The following is a 19481-nucleotide window of genomic DNA, read 5'->3' on the forward strand; positions in this document are numbered from 1 at the left end:
AGGACTTCAGGTCCAGGACCCTCAGCAAGGCCCAGCGCCTCTTGAAAGCAAAGCATGCAGAGGGGTGCCGGGTCCGCCTTACCAACATTCAGATGAGGGTTCTGGAACGCATGCACCCAGCGCTCCACCTCCAGATCCTTCAGAGGCAGATCCGCCTGGAGTCGAGCGGTAAGTGTCCATGCGTACTGATTGGACGCTGTGCATGTTGAGGTGTGGCAGCAGTGTGCAGGTTGCACATATGTCTTGGAAGGGCCATGTATGTATATTATGTGTATGTACTGTGGCATGGTTGTGGTGTGACACATGGATGCTGGTTCCACCTTCATGTATGTGCACAATGTACATGTGCGTGTGTGTGTATTTGATATGTGTGCCACTGTGATACACCATTACACCATGGATGCATGTGACACCGACATGGAGGAGGCTGATTGGCAGATGTGACATTGGATGCCGATGATTTAACCGCGAGAGGTGGTGGAGATGTACAGATGCATGTATGTCTGATGGTGTGTGTGCATGTGTTTGGCACTCCCCATGTTGCATGTGACATCAGACTAACCTTCGGATGCTCATACTGTTGTATGTGTATGGATGGTGCTGCCTGTTGCAACATTCCTGTTAATTTGCGCATGTGTGTGTGTTCAAATGATAGGTGTGTTGGGGATTGTGATGACATGTGTGAAGTTTGACACTGTCACTCATGTGCAACTGTCATGTGTGTATCAGACCATTGTACAGTGCCCTGATGGCTGTGTTCTGTCTCTCCCTGTCTGCAGCATCAACTGATGAAGAGGGCGGAGGCGGTGCTGTGGAGCTCAGCGGCAGGGATCCCCCCGCCAGCTGGAGACGCAAGGCCCAGCTCCCCTCCTGTGTTGTCATCTCGTCGGGGAGTGAGGGGTCTGGTGCCACATCCGAGGGTAGGTCCAAGAGGTGGAGGTCGGAGGTGGACTCCTTGGCAGCAGAAGGGGCAGCTGAGACCCCACAGGGGCCTATGGAGGAAGATGGCACCGAGTCATCCAGGTTGGTGGAGGGTTTGGTTGAGGAAGAGGCCATGAAAGGGCCACACACGGGGACTGTATGGGGGGATTCCACTGGTGCTAGTGGTGCAGTCCAGGGGCAGGGACAGGAGGCAGCACAGGCGGCCGCAGAGGTGCCTGTGTGTAATCCTGTCCCCAATCCTGTGACTGCATCATCCCGCACCAGCAGGGATGCTTCGTCCAGATCCGTTTTAGGGAGGGGATCTGCTAACAACAACTGGCCTTTGTCTCCCTGCGGACGTGGAAATCCGAGACCGTGTTGAGCCTCTCCTGGCTGGGGTGGCGTTGCGTCAACTTGGCATCCGGGATAACGTGCAGGGTTCTCATGAGGACGCTGCACGTTATTTCAGATGCCTCATTGACCGCATTGACTGGCTAGGTGGGATCACTGGTGCTGGGTTCCTCAGTGTGCTGGGCCTTATGCCGACTCCCTCCTCAACTGAACCCTCTATGCGACAGTTGTCCTCCGTGCCATCTTCCGGGCCAAGTATCACCTGGCCACCCTGTGGAGCTGCCACTGACCCAGCAGCCAGGCTGGCGGAGGACACATCCCTGCCACAGTCGGGAGTCGGAGGTCCAGTAGGGGTGGCCACCCCAACAACTGGAGCCCAGCAGGAGGACGACGTGCAGTCATCAACAAGCAGGGCACATGCACGGCAGCAGCAGGCTCAAGGTGGGAGCTATGATGGCTTGGGGCATCAACATCAGAGGGGCAGGCATCGGCCAGAGGGCAGGAGGACCCTGGATTGGGAGTGTCTTCCGTGTGGCAGCGGTTGGTCCAGCAAATAGATGAGGAGCGGCGGCGGGCGGAAGAGGCACGGCTCACTATGGTCAGGGCGGAGAACTCCATGCGCAGGGCACTGAGTCAGGCTGAGTGCCTCGAGGAAATTTGCATGGAGTTGGAAGTGGACATGGCATTATCCCTGCGAGACTTCGGGGCCAGGGAACAGGCCCGCCTCCAGGACGTTGAGCAAGAGTTCGATGATGCCCTGGCCTGGGAAATCAACAAGTGAGCCGTAGGACTTGCCCACTGCCATTGTATATAGTTCATTAGTGTTAGGTTTCCTTTCTATTTTTCTTTTATTTGGGGCGCATGGCCTATGCCCCACCTTTTTGTTTATAGTTATTTATTAGGTAGGGTTTTTTGTAGGTTTCCTTTGGATTGTTGGGCTCATGGACCCTGTATTTTTACATTGTATATAGTTCAGGACTGGATTTGCCTTCACTGATTTTTTTTTCTCCCATGGATCAATGGTTTTCTATTTTTTTACCTTTGGATTTGGTTTGATGGACAAACCCTTTGGAGCCATTTTCATTTGGATTTATTTGGATTCAGCATTCATATATTTGTCATTAATTTTGGGCATCCAGCCTTTTGTTTATTATTTTTTTTCTTGTGTGATTTTCTTTCATTCCGTTTATTTTGTATTTAATACATTTTGATTTCATGCTTCATTTGTGTGGTATTCTCTCATTGGTTTCATGCATGTCACGATGTGGGTTTTCTCATTCACTTGCCCCCACTGTGTGTGTCTGACGGACTGGATTGATGTGCATACTTGTCATTTGGGATCTATCATGACATGGGGATTTCAATATGGAGTGGATGGAATACTTGGTTGGGTGTTTGGACTGGGGTGGCGTGGGGTGGGATTTGGGGGGCCATAAGGGCCATGAGTGTGGATGGTGATGACATGTTGGGGGGACATGCTGGCAGGTACCCGTGACTGGGGGTGGGTGGGTGTGCAGGGGGACATGGGTCGGGGCCTGCTGGCAGTTGCCCCTCACTGCTGGGTAGGTGGGGTGCAGGGGGACATGAGTCGGGGCCTGCTGGCAGGTGCCCATCATTGCTGGGTGGATGGGGGTGCAGGGGACATGAGTCGGGGCCTGCTGGCAGGTGCCCATCACTAGGGGTGGGTGGGGGTGATGGGGGCCATAAGTCAGGGCCTGCTGGCAGTTGCCCCTCACTGGGGGTGGGTGGATGGGTGGGGGGATATGAGTCGGGCCTACTGGCAGGTTCCCGTTACTGGGGGTGGATGGGGGGACATGAGTTGGGGCTCACAAGAGTTCTCACAAGTGCATGGTGCCATGTGGGCTGCCTGTAGGGCCTGGTGAGGGTTGTAGGGTAGTCCCCTGTGGTGTGGGTTGCCTGCAGGGCATAGGGAGGGGGGAACCGCACACTCGGGAGGGCCCACAATGCCAAATAGCATGTGAAACTCCCCACGTACACCCCAAATACACGTACCCCGCTCTCGCCTGGAGTATTGTGTATGAAACTTCCCGCGCACCCCCAAAATACACATACCCCGCTCGCACAAGGCCTATTGCGTGTGAAACTCCCTGCGCACCCCCAAAATAAAAGTACCCCGCTCTCACCTGGAGTATCGCATGAGAAACTTCCTGCGCACCCCCAAAATACACGTACCCTCCTCGCACAAGGCCTATCACGTGTGAAACTCCCCGCATACCGCCCAAATACATGTACCCCGCTCTCGTCTGGAGTATCGCATGTGAAACTCCGCGTATCCCCCAAATACACGTACCCCGCTCGCACAAGGCCTATCGTGTGTGATACTCCCTGTGCACCCCCAAAATTCACGTACCCCGCTCGCACAAGGCCTATCACGTGTGAAACTCCCTGCGTACCCCCCAAATACACGGACCCTGCTCTTGCCTGGAGTATCGCGTGTGAAACTTCCCGTGCACCCCCAAAATACATGTACCCCGCTCGCACAAGGCCTATCACGTGTGAAACTCCCTGCGTACCCCCCAAATTCCAGTACCCCGCTCTTGCCTGGAGTATCACATGTGAAACTTCCCACGCACCCCCAAAATACACATACCCCGCTCGCACAAGGCCTATCGCGTATGATACTCCCTGCGCACCCCCGAAATACACGTACCCTGCTCTCACCTGGAGTGTCACGTGTGAAACTTCCGTGCAGCCCCAAAATACATGTACCCCATTCGCACAAGGCCTATCACGTGTGAGTCTCCCTGCACACCCCCGAAATACATGTACCCCGCTCTTGCAAGGAGTATCGCATGTGAACTTCCCCGCGCACCCCAAAATACACGCAGGCACCCCATCCACCCTGGGCATGCCCCACAGGCAGCCCACTCACCCTCCCCATGCCCCGCAAGCAGCCCATCCACCCTTTGCATGCCCCACAGGCAGGCCACGCCACAGGGCGGTGCTTTTTCTATGCAATTTAACTGGAGCGAGTGGGGTACGCGTATTCCGAGGGGGGGTGCGCCAGAACATTTTTACGCTTTTGGGTGCCGTGAGCGGGGTGCGCATAGTAATTTCATGCGATTACAGTGTACCGGCCCTGTAAGCTGGTGCAGGGTTAGCGCAGCCCTTTGCGCTGCATTGGGGATTTCAATGCCTTTTCCTTGCGCAAGGGGCATTCTTGGGGGCGTAACTGGCGCTGCGGGATATTCTCTGCGCCAGCGCTCAAAATGGCTTGGTAATTCCATGAATACGCAGTGCGCCAGAATGCTGTTTAGCGCACACGGCTGGCACACGCTGGCGAACGCTCCCTCTCTGCGCTGCTCGCGTGCGCTGCCTCTACGCTGAAATCTATGAATTACCCCCCTTGTGATGTCACAGACACACCGCCCCTCAATTGCGTGATTGTGCTGATCAGTCAAAAACACTTGTTTGCCATTGGTTGGCAATGTCCAATATACAAAATGGCTTGAGATGACACAGAGCCTGACCAATGATGTGCTGCATGGACATCAGCGAGAACACTAAAATGTTGCACCCTAGGGACACTTAAACCTCTCTCTACTGATTGGTTCTCTATCACACGCCCCATAACCCCTACCCCAATGCTTTGCCTCCCCCAACTCCCTTCTCACACCTTGCTCCCAAGTGTCTGAAAAAACTATACAACACTGCGGCCGGAGTTTAAGCAACTGTATCCAATTTCTATTTCTCTGCCAATGTTCCTCGTGCAGCCAGGTGCCTCGCTCAATGGCCTTGAAAGTATCTTTTAGAATGACGTCGATGAGGCTGAACTCACCTGGGAAACTTCAGCCGTATAACATTTCTGTACACTGTTTCTGCTGAATGTTCAAGAAATAAATGCTGCGTGTCACATAGAGGCATGCAGTTTGTTTCATTGTGAGCTGTCTGATTGAAATGCTTTCCTAACAAGGGCCTACAAGAAAAGGCCTTCTCTACTGTTCACATATGGCTCCAAGGGCCCGATACCATGTTACCACCTAAGGCCCCTTGAACCCCTACCTGGTGCACACTCTACACAACTTCCCCTTACTATGCCCAAAGCACCCATCCTTCATTGCGTTCCACCATGGGAGCTCTCGAGCGTGCCTGCTTCTGTGTCACCTTATACAAGCAGCAGCGAGTTCAATGACGTCCCCACCATGTCACTCTTGACGTTACCACGTTGCTTGTGCAACTGATATGTGTGCCTTGAACCAATTCTACAGGATGGCACTTGGATATCCAATATTGCCTGACAAAACAAGATGAATGCTCATCTTTAAGGTTCTTGGTAGCTAATGAGGACACAGGAGCCCTTACAGAGAAAACTCTGGTTAAAGCATTTCAAGCACCAACAGTCCTTGTATAATGAAAGCTGAAGGTGACATCTACACCGAGTAGAAACTACACCAAAATAAGGTCCATTAATTTGTAGTTTCAATCAGAATAAAAAAAGAATGAACTGAAATGGAACTGAAAGGCAGTGTCCAAATAGACACACACAATACCTTACTGAACAAGACAGCACCTAGATGTGTTTGGAAAACCTACTGAGAAATGCATCTTCTCTCTCATATATTGGGAACCTGCATACATTTATCGCTATATGTGCTGTACAATCAGAAAGACATAACGCAGGGGCAGAAGAGAGGAAAGGAATAAAAAACTGCTTTTTACATGCAACATATCTGCTTTTTCAATATGTCTTTTTTTCTTATTTTGAAAGTGATACCAGGAGTAGGGGGACTAAAATAGTCCATTGTCAGGTGCTAGTTTTCTCCCTTTCTCCCACAACCTTCTTTGCTGGATTGAGATTGCATGATTCCCTATTGTTCTTTCCCTTTTTGCAAATCACTCCACCCCTAAATTTCCAGAAGCTACTTAAGTTCCCCTTAAATTAAACTCTACTCTCTCCCTTTTAAGTTTTCACTACGGCTCCTCCCACATCCTTGATCTCAAATCTGTATTCTTGCAAATTGTATTCCCTGAAAATCTGCAAATAACGTTATTCTCCTGTAGTCACAAAGTTGTACTTAGAGGCTTTAATGATAAGATTCCCCCCCAGAGTATAGCCTGCAGTAATTACCATTACGAGGTATTAGCACAAATTGAGCTCCAGAATACTGCATGCACTAACTAAAAATAACTGAACGAAATATTTTATTTATTGAAGCTCAGGGGCTGTAGTCAATGCCATGTGGCTCTTTGTTTCTGGAGTGGCTTGCTTTCTTGTGCAGGCCTCTTAAAAAATAAAGGGGGGTTCCACAAGTGTAACAGTGTAACACTTTGAGCAGTGACCCTAAATAAGAAATAATAGGAATAACAAAGCATTTGTCTTTCTGGAATTCTATATATTAAAATTGCTAGACTCATTAATGTTTATTTCAGGCGCACTTCATGGGGTGAGTCACTGATTTAGTCTGCTCTTAAACACCTCAAATTCACAATACAGACAAAAAAGTCCAAAAAGCATTTCGAGTAGAATAACCATCCATTTCAGACAATGAATTTTGCTTTTCACAAGTTGTGTTTTTTTCTGCCATTGTCTCTGTTATGATCATCACGAGATATTCCATCTCAGTGTTTTTGATCACTAGACAAAATCCTTAAACCTAAAAGCCTGTGTACAGTTTAGAAATGTTTGACAATGGCACAAAAAGTGGCCTTTGATTTAATTCTATGTTGTAATGTATCTCCTATCTCCATGGCATGCTGTTCAGGATGTTTGCCTGCATGTATGAGGTAACGACTGCCCAGAGTACGGGATGGCGTGTGTGTGCACGGCTTTCCCTGAGCAACTCTAAATTCTTTAATACACAGTTATGAACACTCCCAATGGTATGTATTTTGCCAATGAAGACGGTGTGAAGAGCAGATAAAGGAGAGAGAGAAAAGATGGCAGAAGAAGAAATCAAAACACAGAGGTTGAAAGAAAGGTTGTAAGAAAGGTTGCAGAGAAAGCGAGAAGAGGAAGGGAAGAGGGAGATGAGAAGACAGGAAGAGCAAGAGCAAAAGGAAATGATAAGGTGTAGATTTCAAAAGGAGGACAAAATAGATCACATCGTTAATAGATGTGTAATACTAGTTGAAGAGCAAGAACGATGCGAAGAAGAGAGAAGGTCACAACAGCCCTGCATGGAGGTGCACTAGATACCTGGAGTACCGACATGGGCTGAGGAGCATGAGGCCGAGGGCCTAGGGAAAGAAATTGGCAAATTATATATGCAGATGAGTGAACAAGATTGTTTACAAGACCAAAGGGAGTATCGAAGGGTCTCCACTGAGAGAAACAAAAGGTTGATCAGATGACGTAATGACAGACAAGCACAGTGATGTCTGACAAAGAAAGGGAAGAAAAGGAGAGAGCACTAGGAGAGGGCGCATGTGGCTCCTCAACAGACCCAAACATAGAAAAGGAGTGAAATGGTCAGTATTAAAAGAACCGGAAGGAAAAACACCAGAACATATATTATATCCCAACAACCACAAGGACAGGCGCATAGCTTAGGAGAAATAACTCTGCCATATGTAAGTATCCCCACCTGGAAGACAAGAAGGATGGGTGAATACGATTGTAGAACAGCATTTACATAGTTCCTGTTATTAGAGAAAGGGGGAGGACGAACACAATACATACTGTAACCACAAACGGATAAAGATAATCTGAAATTTAAATTACCCAGTTTGACTGAAGGAGCAGTAAAATGGATTTAGAAAGCATGACAACGGGAATGATATTAGCAGTGGGTGACGTAAAAGGCCTACTAGCAGCTATTTCAGGGGAGAGAGAGCTGACAATATTTGGAGACAAGTGGGATATGCAAGTGTAACAGCACAAAACACGACAAATGATGGAACGCCATTTAATAACTGTAGAGCAGACGTATGGAGGAGATTTAGAGTACAGTATCCTGAGACATCAGACATGTGCACGATTATGACACGGAAAATGGAAGGGAACCAAGATCATGTAGCTTATATTCAGGAGATTCAAGAACATGTTACGTCTTGAGACAAGTGAACATTGGGATAAAACTGTAGCATTATTTTATCATACATAATGTCATGGACTGCCCTAGCCAGTTCAAAGGCAGATGAAGTGACAGGTAGGGATGGATGCAAAGCCATGGGCAGAAATACAATTGACTATTTACTTCATTGTAGATTGTTACAAGAGAAGAGTAAGAAAAAAGCTGAGAATAGGGAGCTTGAGAAAGCAAAGTTAGTTCAGTAAAAGGTATCAAAATTTGCTATGGAAGGAGCAGTACTGACGAGTGGTGAAGGAGTGGTTACACATGAGGTACCACCTAAGCAGCCAATCAATGTAGGGTACCCTGTAGATCAGGGTAGGTACAATGTTTGACCACATATTAGGAAGAATGGACCTAGAGGATGAGGAGGGAGATTTCAAAACCCTCAAGGGGGATGAGGATGTAATGGAGGACAGCTGCAACAGTGTTGGGATTGTTAGAGGATGGTTCATATGGCCCGTAAATGTTGACGTAAAGGGGGTATGTATTAGTACTGCCAAGCTCCAAGAAGGAGGGCAAGTTATTTACCACAGTATAATACAGAGCCACCAGAGTAGTATGTCCAAATTCGCACACAGTATCGGACAAATGCACCACAAATACAGCAAACTCAGCAGATTCCACTGCAACCACAATCACCATAAGGGCAACCACAGCAAGCTCATATGCAAACACAAGTACAGACTCAACAGTACACTTCGATGCAACAGACAACAATGCCACAGTGGAAGGCAAATAAATACAGGAGCCCCACAAACATCTACACCCAGGATAGGAAGTGTGACAGTAGTGGGAGGGAATCCTTTTACGGGTACAGGCATGAATTTATATCCACAATAGGAAATCCCACAGAGTGACCTGATGTGTTCAGAACTATCTGTGACACTAGACCCCTAAAACGAACCGGATGTCAGGGTAATGATAGGAAGCAAGACATTTTTCTTTCTTGTAAATACAGGAACGACTCACCCTTGTGTTCGAGAGGTAAAGTATCCAATGTCTGGCATTGCCATGAATTCGCAAGGGTTCTCTGGAGCTATGAGTTTGGTTCTGTTTACCAGATCGGCTACCAAGAGCCAACAGGAGTTATAAAAATAAAAACAATTCAAACTTTCAATCCTTCCCAGGTTTCAAGGGAAACAAATAACTTCTCACTGTTCACAGAATTCTGTCTGTTAGGTAAAAAAGAATCACTGTTATGGAGAAAAAAAGAGCACACAACATTCTATGTTGCCTATAACATCGTACACATTATTATACCCTATTTGGACATAAATACTTCGATCCTATCCAGCTCTAGTGAGACAAAACGTTGATATTGTTACTTTTTTTGGATATTCTAAGACAGCCCCTATTATCCACAGGATTATCATTGCAATATTATTGTGGTTTCTGTTATGAAAATTGTGGTTATTATAAAAAGTAACAGGAACTAAACATTGATAAAGGAGAATGGGAATCTGCCAATTTTGTAAGATTCACCTTGTTAGTAAGAAGACCGATTTATACACAAAACGAAGTAAGGCATGTGAATTCTATTGCAATATTTCTTGTAACTGGGTTTGTACAAGGTGTTGTCTTTATTTCCTTCTTCTTATAGCCTTTCACCAAATGATATTTTATTATATAGCTGGAGTGCTCAAAAATGAGACATTTGGTTCTATCCTAACAAAAGTATGAGTGGCATTTTTACTGATATTTCCAAACAAATGTATCGGTTTAAGAGGGATGCTGCAGAAGATTATCAGGATATAAATAGATACCTTGATAAGTCAGTCCATTAAAAAAAATAACTAATGGTACCAGCACATGAGTAAGGTGGGCAGCGGAACATCAGATGAGAGCTGCTATGTATGTTCTCTCATCCTTTATGCCATGAACACAGCCAGAACATTTAGAGCAAGAGAAATACCTACACATGCTGCAAAGTGCCTCGTCCATTTAGTAGCGTGTATGACAAGAGGAGAATTTGAAGGGAAGTGGTCAACCATATGCTGGATGTCAATGGGAACATTCCCATATGAAGATGCCTACATACAAACACAGATGATAAAACATCCAACTTGGAAGAGCAAAATGATCTTGTACTCGTTGAGTGATCTGAATAGAGGAGAGATGAAGTTTGGTGAACAAAGGAGACTGTATTGTGCAGATCCATCAGAAACACCAATATTGCCAGGATTATGGGAGAGACCTTAGCTATTGGTATATGGACTAGTAGCCACCAATACAGAATGGGAAAAGGGAATTTTGCGATGTGGTGCACACTTATTTACCACAGCACCAGTGAAGGTAGTGCAAATAGTGAAAGACAAATGTTTTAATGAATGGTCCAAGTATTCAAAGTGATTAGCTTGGGTTAAAGATTAAGCAGGACCCGTAGCCACATTGCCAATGAAGAATGCAACACTGTTTCAGAAAAAGTGGTCAGAGTTGGAGAAAATAAAGGATGCAAACACATAATTGATGTGCCAGGAATGAAAGGAGGAAATGCTGTGCTGATGGACCACTATGGTCTTGTGGATCCAGATCTTACATTAATCTGCCTCTAAATTGGGGAGGAATATGTTCTATGATGATAATACATGTTCCTGCGTTGGTGAGCCCCCAAAGTGATCTCCACATAGACAGTTTTCCAAGAATGCATGCATATCAAAGAAAGAAGCAACCGCTCAACCTCACCCGGCAGAAAAGAGATCATTACTTTGTGGCAAAATCAATAGAATCATATCACGCCATTCCAGATGAGCATACATTGTTCAGTAGGGCGGCAGTGATATTTATAGCAAAATTCAAGCTGCAGCAAACTCCAAGTGGTTAAAAATCTTAAGGTGAGAGTGGCTACAAACAATTAACATGACAATAAAAAAATGTCATTTGAGTAAAGAAGAATTGAGGGACATCAGACTGATCACCCTCCAAAACAGGCATGCCCCGGACTTAATTGCAGCAATGGAAGGAGGCAATTGTGCCAAGAACAGGCCTTCTTGCTGTACATACAAACCTGCCCATGAAGGAGAAAATGGAACCCTGACAGAAGCTGTAACTCTGTTGTCAACCCTGCATACAAATATGGTGGAAGAAGCAGATGAAATCGAAGACGAAGATTTGTTTTCATACCTGTTTTCATGGATTCCAACCTCGCTGGCAAATTCATTTACAATACTGGGAGCAATACTAGTGTTAGTTTTGCTGGGATTCTGTCTTATAAGAATAATCATAGGACAATGTAAGAAGACAGCAAAGAAATCTGTTGGGATGAAGACAATGATCAATGTGATTGCTGTGAATGACAAGCACACACACATTGAGAACACCACTGTGAGCACCTGGCAGGAACAATGTTTTATCACCCTGAGGATCATAAGATTTATTTGGAATGTTGTGTGTTCTGTTCACCGACTGGGGGTTGTTGCTATATGACCTAGAGTGTGGATGAACACATAAGGAATGCAGATGACCTGAGGGGGGTGACAAAGATATGGATTCTGAATAAACCAGTTTGAAGAAAAGGTTAAGAAGATTGAGGAGGTGGTCAAGGACTCGTCCAGAGGGGGGAATGTAGAGAGATAGACGTATACGTTATTTATAGATCCCACCCCCTCACCTCCATCATACTGGATGAACAGCAAGAAAGCACTGTGCATGACACTTTGTATCATCCCAATACTGCATCGGAGGTATGCAAGACGTTATGTGCTCAGACAACCATATTGAATGTATCCCCAAACTGATGTGGTAGACATGAACCTGCAAACATCCATGAACATAGAAGAACTATAAGTATAGTCCGCCGGATGTGAAGTGATATCATGAAGAAGAATAGCTATGAGGGCACACTGAAACTAACATGACTAAAGAATGAAGATGTGACTAACGTGACAAAGTAAACATATGCAAATATGAAGAAAAGCCATATACAATTAAAAGATAAGTAACACAAGATGTAATAGATGTGTAATTGTTGCAACACAAGGTAGATAAGACAATGTATAAGCTTGCTAAGTAGGAAATAGAACGCAGATAAAGCAGCCAGGTTGAGAAAATGGTGGTCGGCATTGTGTAAAAGTAAGCAAGAAGTCGCAAGAAGGGAAAGACCAAGGCTGCTGAGCTGACAGGCACTGTAATACAGATTCATGCAAGAACAAAGGGTATTTGCTTTGCTCAGAATCAAGGATGACACAGCAAGAAGCAACTGCAAGGCTTGAAAGGATTAGAATAGGATAAGCTACATATGCAGGACACATTTCTTTACATTAAGGAAAGGAGTGGACAATTGCGAGTGACAAGTTTTGATCAATGACAGATGCAAAAAGCCTATGCAGAATAGAGCAACCAAGTCTCCAGAGGCCAATGAGGGTAACGGCACCCAATATAATTGAATCCAATAATATTTAATAGAAGATAAAAATGGACAAAATCACACGTGATCCAGGATAGAAAAACAAGGCCTATTCATATGGCTCTAGTTAAAGATAGAAAGTAACTTCACTCCCTTGAATGTCAGAGGGAGAGAACAGTCAGCAAGGTCAACTACAAAGAAAAAGCCTTGTCTGAGGGCTAGTTAGCTAAGAAAGGACAATTATCTGACATTCTCCCCCTTGCACCTGGGTGTCATTGCTTATGTGCTGCTAACGAGCCAAATGTCCAAGGATTTTGGTTCCCAAGCAAACCATGTGTCAGGCTGCAGGAAGTAACTAAAGACTCATTAACACAGCAACAGTGCAGGGGGCCCACCCTTCCTCCAAAATCCAGACTTCCAAACCATTGTTAATAGAGTACTAACCAATCATGATCACCTAACTAATGGCGGACCATACATTGTTCCAGAAGCCTATCCGTTGCTGGAATTACGTTATTATGTGTCTTTTAAGTAGTTAAAGGTGGTTCAAGGTGTGTCTACCAGATAAGAGGCATCCAGTGATGATACTAACACCTATACAAACTATAAGTATGCGTTTCTCTTAACCAATCCCTTGATCAAGTACTTACTTTAAAAGTTAATTCACATTTCTACATTAACATAATACATAAGCAACTTATATAGTACTCAAAAAAATCAGTAAAATATCAAATAGTCCAGATAAAACATCATCCTTTGTGGCTTTAACACATTCAAACCTTCCCTCACAAACCTGTTTTAAAGTGTATAATGTCAAGCCTATTCTTTAAAGACAGATCTAGATATTCAATCAGGTCATAAAGACTTGAGAGTTGGTGCAGTTAAAATTTTAAAACATTGCCTCTTTACAGGATCTGAGATTTATTTCAATAAAATGAGGTCTTAACCATCTCATCCTTTCCCTTTTAAAAAATGAACACAGCAGAATAAAGTGCACCTAATCTTCATCTACACCCATATTGAAGTGGCATTTAGTTGGAGCCTTTAGCAAGGTGGTTCTTTTTGCCAATGGCACCAAGTTAAACTTGGCTTTAAGAAGGAGTCTTCGTCTCTCCAGGGACTCTAGATCTAGTATTAGGCTTGGGGTACCCAGGGCCCTATTTTACTGAGCAAAAACTGCAAGGGACGGTAGAGCACACATTCTCTTCCCATCCGACCGCAGCAATTTTTCTGGGGACCAGATTTTTATTTCTTCCTTAGCCGGGTCATAATGAATTCTTCCTCTTCCAGCCAGGAAACTTTCCCAAACCCTGTTTCCAGACTTGTAGCAGTCTGGCTTAAATATGTCTGTGCGGCTATCAATGACCGAGAGTCCTAGCTGGAGATTCATGTTGATGTTTTCACTTAGTTTCATTTTTGCAATGTAAGCTAGATGTCTGGCTTGTGCCAGAGAAGCGATACTCTGAATCCCCAGCTCGACTCGCAATGCGATGCTCGGACAACCATTTGGAAGCCCTAAAGTCTGACGCCATAATTTCAGTTGGGCTACTTCAAAGGGTTCACAGGAGCGGTAACCCCAGATCACATTGCCATTCAGCATTTGGGTCAGAACTTTGCATCTTAAAACCTCAATGCATTTATCTAGTCTTCCGGCACCATATCTGAATTAAAACCTTTGTAAACTCTGAAAACCCATTCTAGCCCTCTCTGCTTGATGTTTAGGACCTGATTCATGGACATGTTTTATAATGGTGCAATCCCATAGGAAAATGCTCCATGAATCAGGCCCTTAATGTGTGGCACCCACTTACAGTCTCTGAAGAATTTGAGCCCCATGCATGTATGTGACTCCACTACCTCCACTGGTGATCCTTTCAGTTCCCAGTTTGTTTTCCTGTCCTTTCATCCAAATATCACAATCTTCGTTTTGTCCATATTTTATTTTCATTTGTTCACTTCTAAGAACTCAGTGGCATATTTGAGCCCATGATTCATGCCCACAGGAGTGAGTGAGAGAGTAGAGCACTAAATTCCTTATCTCCTAGTTTGGGTGGGCTATTGTACTTCGCAGGGTCAAAATCTACTATAAAAAGAATAAAAAGCAGCAGTGCCACAGGACAGCCGTGTTTACCCCCCTATTTGAATCAAAGAATTCTGTGTTATCCCTCTTACCCCATATCTAACTGAGATTGTGGTTTGATTGTAACACAAGTCTCAGTAGAATTGTCGGAATCCCCAGTGCTATTCGTTTATTACACATTGTGCCCCTGCCAATCCTGTTAAACACGTTTTCCAGGTCTAAAAAGGCAGCATTCACAGCCCCTCCACGGAGCTTGCAGTATTTGTCAAGAATTAGTGACAGGATGAAACAGTGGTCCATCATGGAGAATCCACTCCTGAATCCCGCCAGTAGGTGGCCCAGGGTGCTATTCTCCATTAGCCAGTCTTCTAGTCTGTCCAAAATACATTTGGCATATGTATTTGCTGTGATGTACAGTAGTGTAATGGGGCAGTAGCAATTGGGATCATCTATATTTCCTTTCATTAAAATCTGAACTATGATCCCTCCCCGCCACTTATTTGGAATCCACCTAGCCCCCTCTATTACTTCAAAAAGGTATGCGAGGATGGGGGCCCACCAATCAAAACAACCATCAAATACCTCTGATGGTAACCCTTCAGGGCCAGCTGCTTTTCCGGGCTTAAGCTGTTCAATCACCCTCATGATTTCCTCCTTAGTGAAGATAATTTTGTTAATAGTGCAATAATATGTTTTCTCTATTTCTTCACCCCCAGTGTTTTTTTGCTGTTAGCCACATAGGATGACATAGCTGACGTATATTGAGGTATAAATCCTTTTGTATAACTGAAATGCATTGAGTGTGTGTGAGCTGCATTCTGTTTGATCACCAGGTTTCCCTACTTTATTGAATTGATATTAACATAGTATTTTGCCGGTATCCATATATATAAAACATTACAGAGTGGTACATTCAGAGTGGACCAGAATACCACAAAACACTGCAAACATCAATCAAATAAATAAAGGGTAGTGTGGTAAAGGGGTTAAAATGCGTCAGGATGGGGTTGGGGTGGCATTATAAGGTTTATAAGGGTAAAAATACAGGGGGTTTGGGAGTGCCCCAAAATTTTAAAAAATTTAACATTTGGTGTTTTTCAGTATTTTGTCTGTGATGACATTTGCCACTCTATAATTGTGGTCGGTAAAATCACATATAACCTATTATGCCATATTCCTTGAGCCTTTCTGGTTATTTGGGACTGAGATCATTTATTGTGTTAATCCCATTCGTCACTTGGAATGCTCCAGGTGCTACTGCACAGCAATGTCCAAACATCCACCTTCTAGGATGTATTTATTTATTTATATATTTATTTATTACATTTATTGATAGCGCCCAGGACCCGAAGGTATCACAACAATAGAATTGCTTTACAGACAGTGCATTTGAGACAACCTAGGACCATGCATGGGAGCGGATAAACAGTTGTTGTTACAAACAGTACCTTTTTCAGGTAGCAGTGTAGTTGTTTAGACAGGCAACGCAGTGCAGCGTGAGGATTCTATGTGTAGTTGTGAAAAAGTAGTGTTTTGATGTTTTCGCTAAAGGCTTGGTAAAATTGGTCTTTTTTGATGTTTGGTGGGATTGAGTTCCAGAGGGAGAGGGCGATAATGATGAAACTTGCTCCTCCAGCTCTTTTTCTGGTGAATCTGGGGGGGATTAGTGAGGTGGTGGAGGAGGAACGCAGGGAGCATATGTTTGGCTTTTTGGAGCTATGGTGGTGAAGTAGGAGGGGGCAGCGATGGGTAATGGACAGGATTTTGAACTTCGCGTCTCGCTCTTGAGATGTGGTTAGAACATTTGAGACCCATTGCTGCTCTGAGGGCATTGTTTTGGATTAGTTACAATTTCTTAAGGTTTTATGTAGAGGTACCTGCAAATATGGCATTACAATAATCAAGTTTGCTGCCTATAATAGCTCTAGCCAGTGTTAGGCAGTTGTCGGTAGTGAGTGGAGTAGGCCACGGATGAGGCGACAGCTTTGACCTGTTTATGCATGTTTAGCTCAGAATCAAAGTAGACACCAAGTGTTTTGACATAGGATGAAACAGGGATACTGTTCCCGTCGATGCAGAAGGAGATGAAGGCTGGGTCGAGGTGTTTTAAGCAGTGCAGGGACTGTGGGGCACCTGCCACAAGGCCCCCAAACATTTCTCCCACCTCCCCCACCCCCCCAGCAGTGCAGGTACACCCTCCACCAGGCCCCCACTCATGTCTCCCACCCCCCACCCCCCAGCAGTCATGGGGCACCCTCCACCAGGCCCCCACTCATGTCCCCCTGCACCCCCACCCCCCAGCACTGTGGGGCACCTGCCAGCAGGCCCCCACTCATGTCTCCCTGCACCCCCACCCGCCAGCACTGTGGGGCACCTGCCAGCAGGCCCCCACACATTTCTCCCACCACCCCCACCCCCCAGCAGTGCAGGGACACCCTCCGCCAGGCCCCCACTCATGTCCCCTTGCACCCCCACCCCCCAGCAGTGCAGGGACACCCTCCACCAGGCCCCCACACATGTACCCCTGCACCCCCACCCCCCAGCAGTGCAGGGACTTCCTCCACCAGGCCCCCACACATGTCCCCCTGCACCCCCACCCCCCAGCAGTCATGGGCACCCTCCACCAGTTCCCCACTCATGTCCCCCTGCACCCCCACCCCCCAGCACTGTGGGGCACCTGCCAGCAGGCCCCCACTCATGTCGCCCTGCACCCCCACCCCCAGCACTGTGGGGCACCTGCCAGCAGGCCCCCACACATTTCTCCCACCACCCCTACCCCCAGCACTGAGGGGCACCCTCCACCAGGCCCCCACTCATGTCCCCTTGCACCCCCACCCCCCAGCAGTCATGGGGCACCCTCCACCAGGCCCCCACACATGTACCCCTGCACCCCCACCCCCCAGCAGTCAGGGGCACTTGCCAGCAGGCCCCCCCACATTTCTCCCACCACCCCCACCCGCCAGCAGTGCAGGGACACCCTCCACCAGGCCCCCACTCATGTCTCCCACCCACCCCCCAGCACTGTGGGGCACCTGCCAGCAGGCCCCCACTCATGTCTCCCTGTACCCCCACCCCCCAGCGGTCAGGGGCACCTACCAGCAGGCCCCCACTCATGTCCCCCAGCACCCCCACCCCCCAGCAGTCAGGGGCACCTGCAAGCAGGCCCCCACACATTTCTCCCACCACCCCCACCCCCAGCAGTGCAGGGACACCCTCCACCAGGCCCCACTCATGTCTCCCACCCCCCACCCCCCAGCAGTCATGGGCACCCTCCACCAGGCCCCCACTCATGTCCCCCTGCACCCCCGCCCCCCAGCAGACAGGGGCACCTGCCAGCAGGCCCCCACACATTTCTCCCACCACCCCCACCCCCCAGCAGTCATGGGCACCCTCCACCAGGCCCCCACTCATGTCCCCCAGCACCCCCACCCCCCAGCAGTCAGGGGCACCTGCCAGCAGGCCCCCACTCATGTCTCCCTGCACCCCCACCCCCCAGCGGTCAGGGGCACCTGCCAGCAGGCCCCCACTCATGTCCCCCAGCACCCCCACCCCCCAGCAGTCAGGGACACCTGCCAGCAGGCCCCCACAATGTCCCCCTGCACCCCCACCCCCCAGCAGTCATGGGCACCCTCCACCAGGCCCCCACTCATGTCCCCCAGCACCCCCACCCCCAGCAGTCAGGGGCACCTGCCAGCAGGCCCCCACACATGTCCCCCTGCACCCCCACCCCCCAGCAATCATGGGCACCCTCCACCAGGCCCCCACTCATGTCTCCCACCCACCCCACCCCCCAGCAGTGCAGGGACACCCTCCACCAGGTCCCCACTCATGTCCCCCTGCACCCCCACTCCCCAGCAGTCATGGGCACCCTCCACCAGGCCCCCAGTCATGTTCCCCTGAACCCCCACCCCCCAGCAGTGAGGGGCACCTGCCAGCAGGCCCCCACACATTGCTCACACCCACCCCACCCCCCAGCACTGTGGGGCACCTGCCAGCAGGCCCCCACACATGTCCCCCTGCCCACAGGCCCTGACAATCCTCAAGCATGGGCCTCATGGCCAGCCACCACAGCCCAAAGACACAACCAAGTATTACATGCGCCCATGATACTACTCCAATGGAAACAATGTAAATGAACACATGTGTCTCACACACACACAATGGTTGCAAGTGAACCTGAAAACCCATATCATGACATGCATGAAAACAATGAGATGAAACCACACATTGAAGAATGAAAATATCAAAATAATGTATTAAAAACAACAGTAATGGCAATCAAAATTAAACAAAATACACAAGTAAAAAAAAAAAAAAATTAAGCTGCCTGTCCCTTTTCAAATTAAAATCAATAAATGATAATCCAAAAAAATGTCTTCCAAAGTTCCAGTCCATAAAAAGTAAATGAAGGGAAAAAGAAATAGAAAACCATTGCTCCATGGAAAAAAATATTCATAGTAAAAAAACTATCCAAATGCAAAGTCCCACTATGTACAAAGTATTCAGGGTCCATCATCCCAACAGAAGAAATGAAACCTACAAAAAAACCTAAAATGGAACTATATACAAAAGGTGGAGCAGTGTCCGTCGACTCCAAATAAAAATAAACAATAAAGGAAACCTATCACTAAATAACTATATACAATGGCGGCGGGCCAGTCCAGCGGCTCACTTAGTGGTGTTCCGGGCCAGGGCATCATCAAACTCCTCGTCTATGTCCCGGAGGCGGTCCTGTTCCATGGCCCCGAGGGTC

Source organism: Ambystoma mexicanum, chromosome 2p (assembly GCF_040938575.1).
Source record: "Ambystoma mexicanum isolate Mex_15411 chromosome 2p, UKY_AmexF1_1, whole genome shotgun sequence".
Taxonomy (NCBI): Eukaryota; Metazoa; Chordata; class Amphibia; order Caudata; family Ambystomatidae; genus Ambystoma; species Ambystoma mexicanum.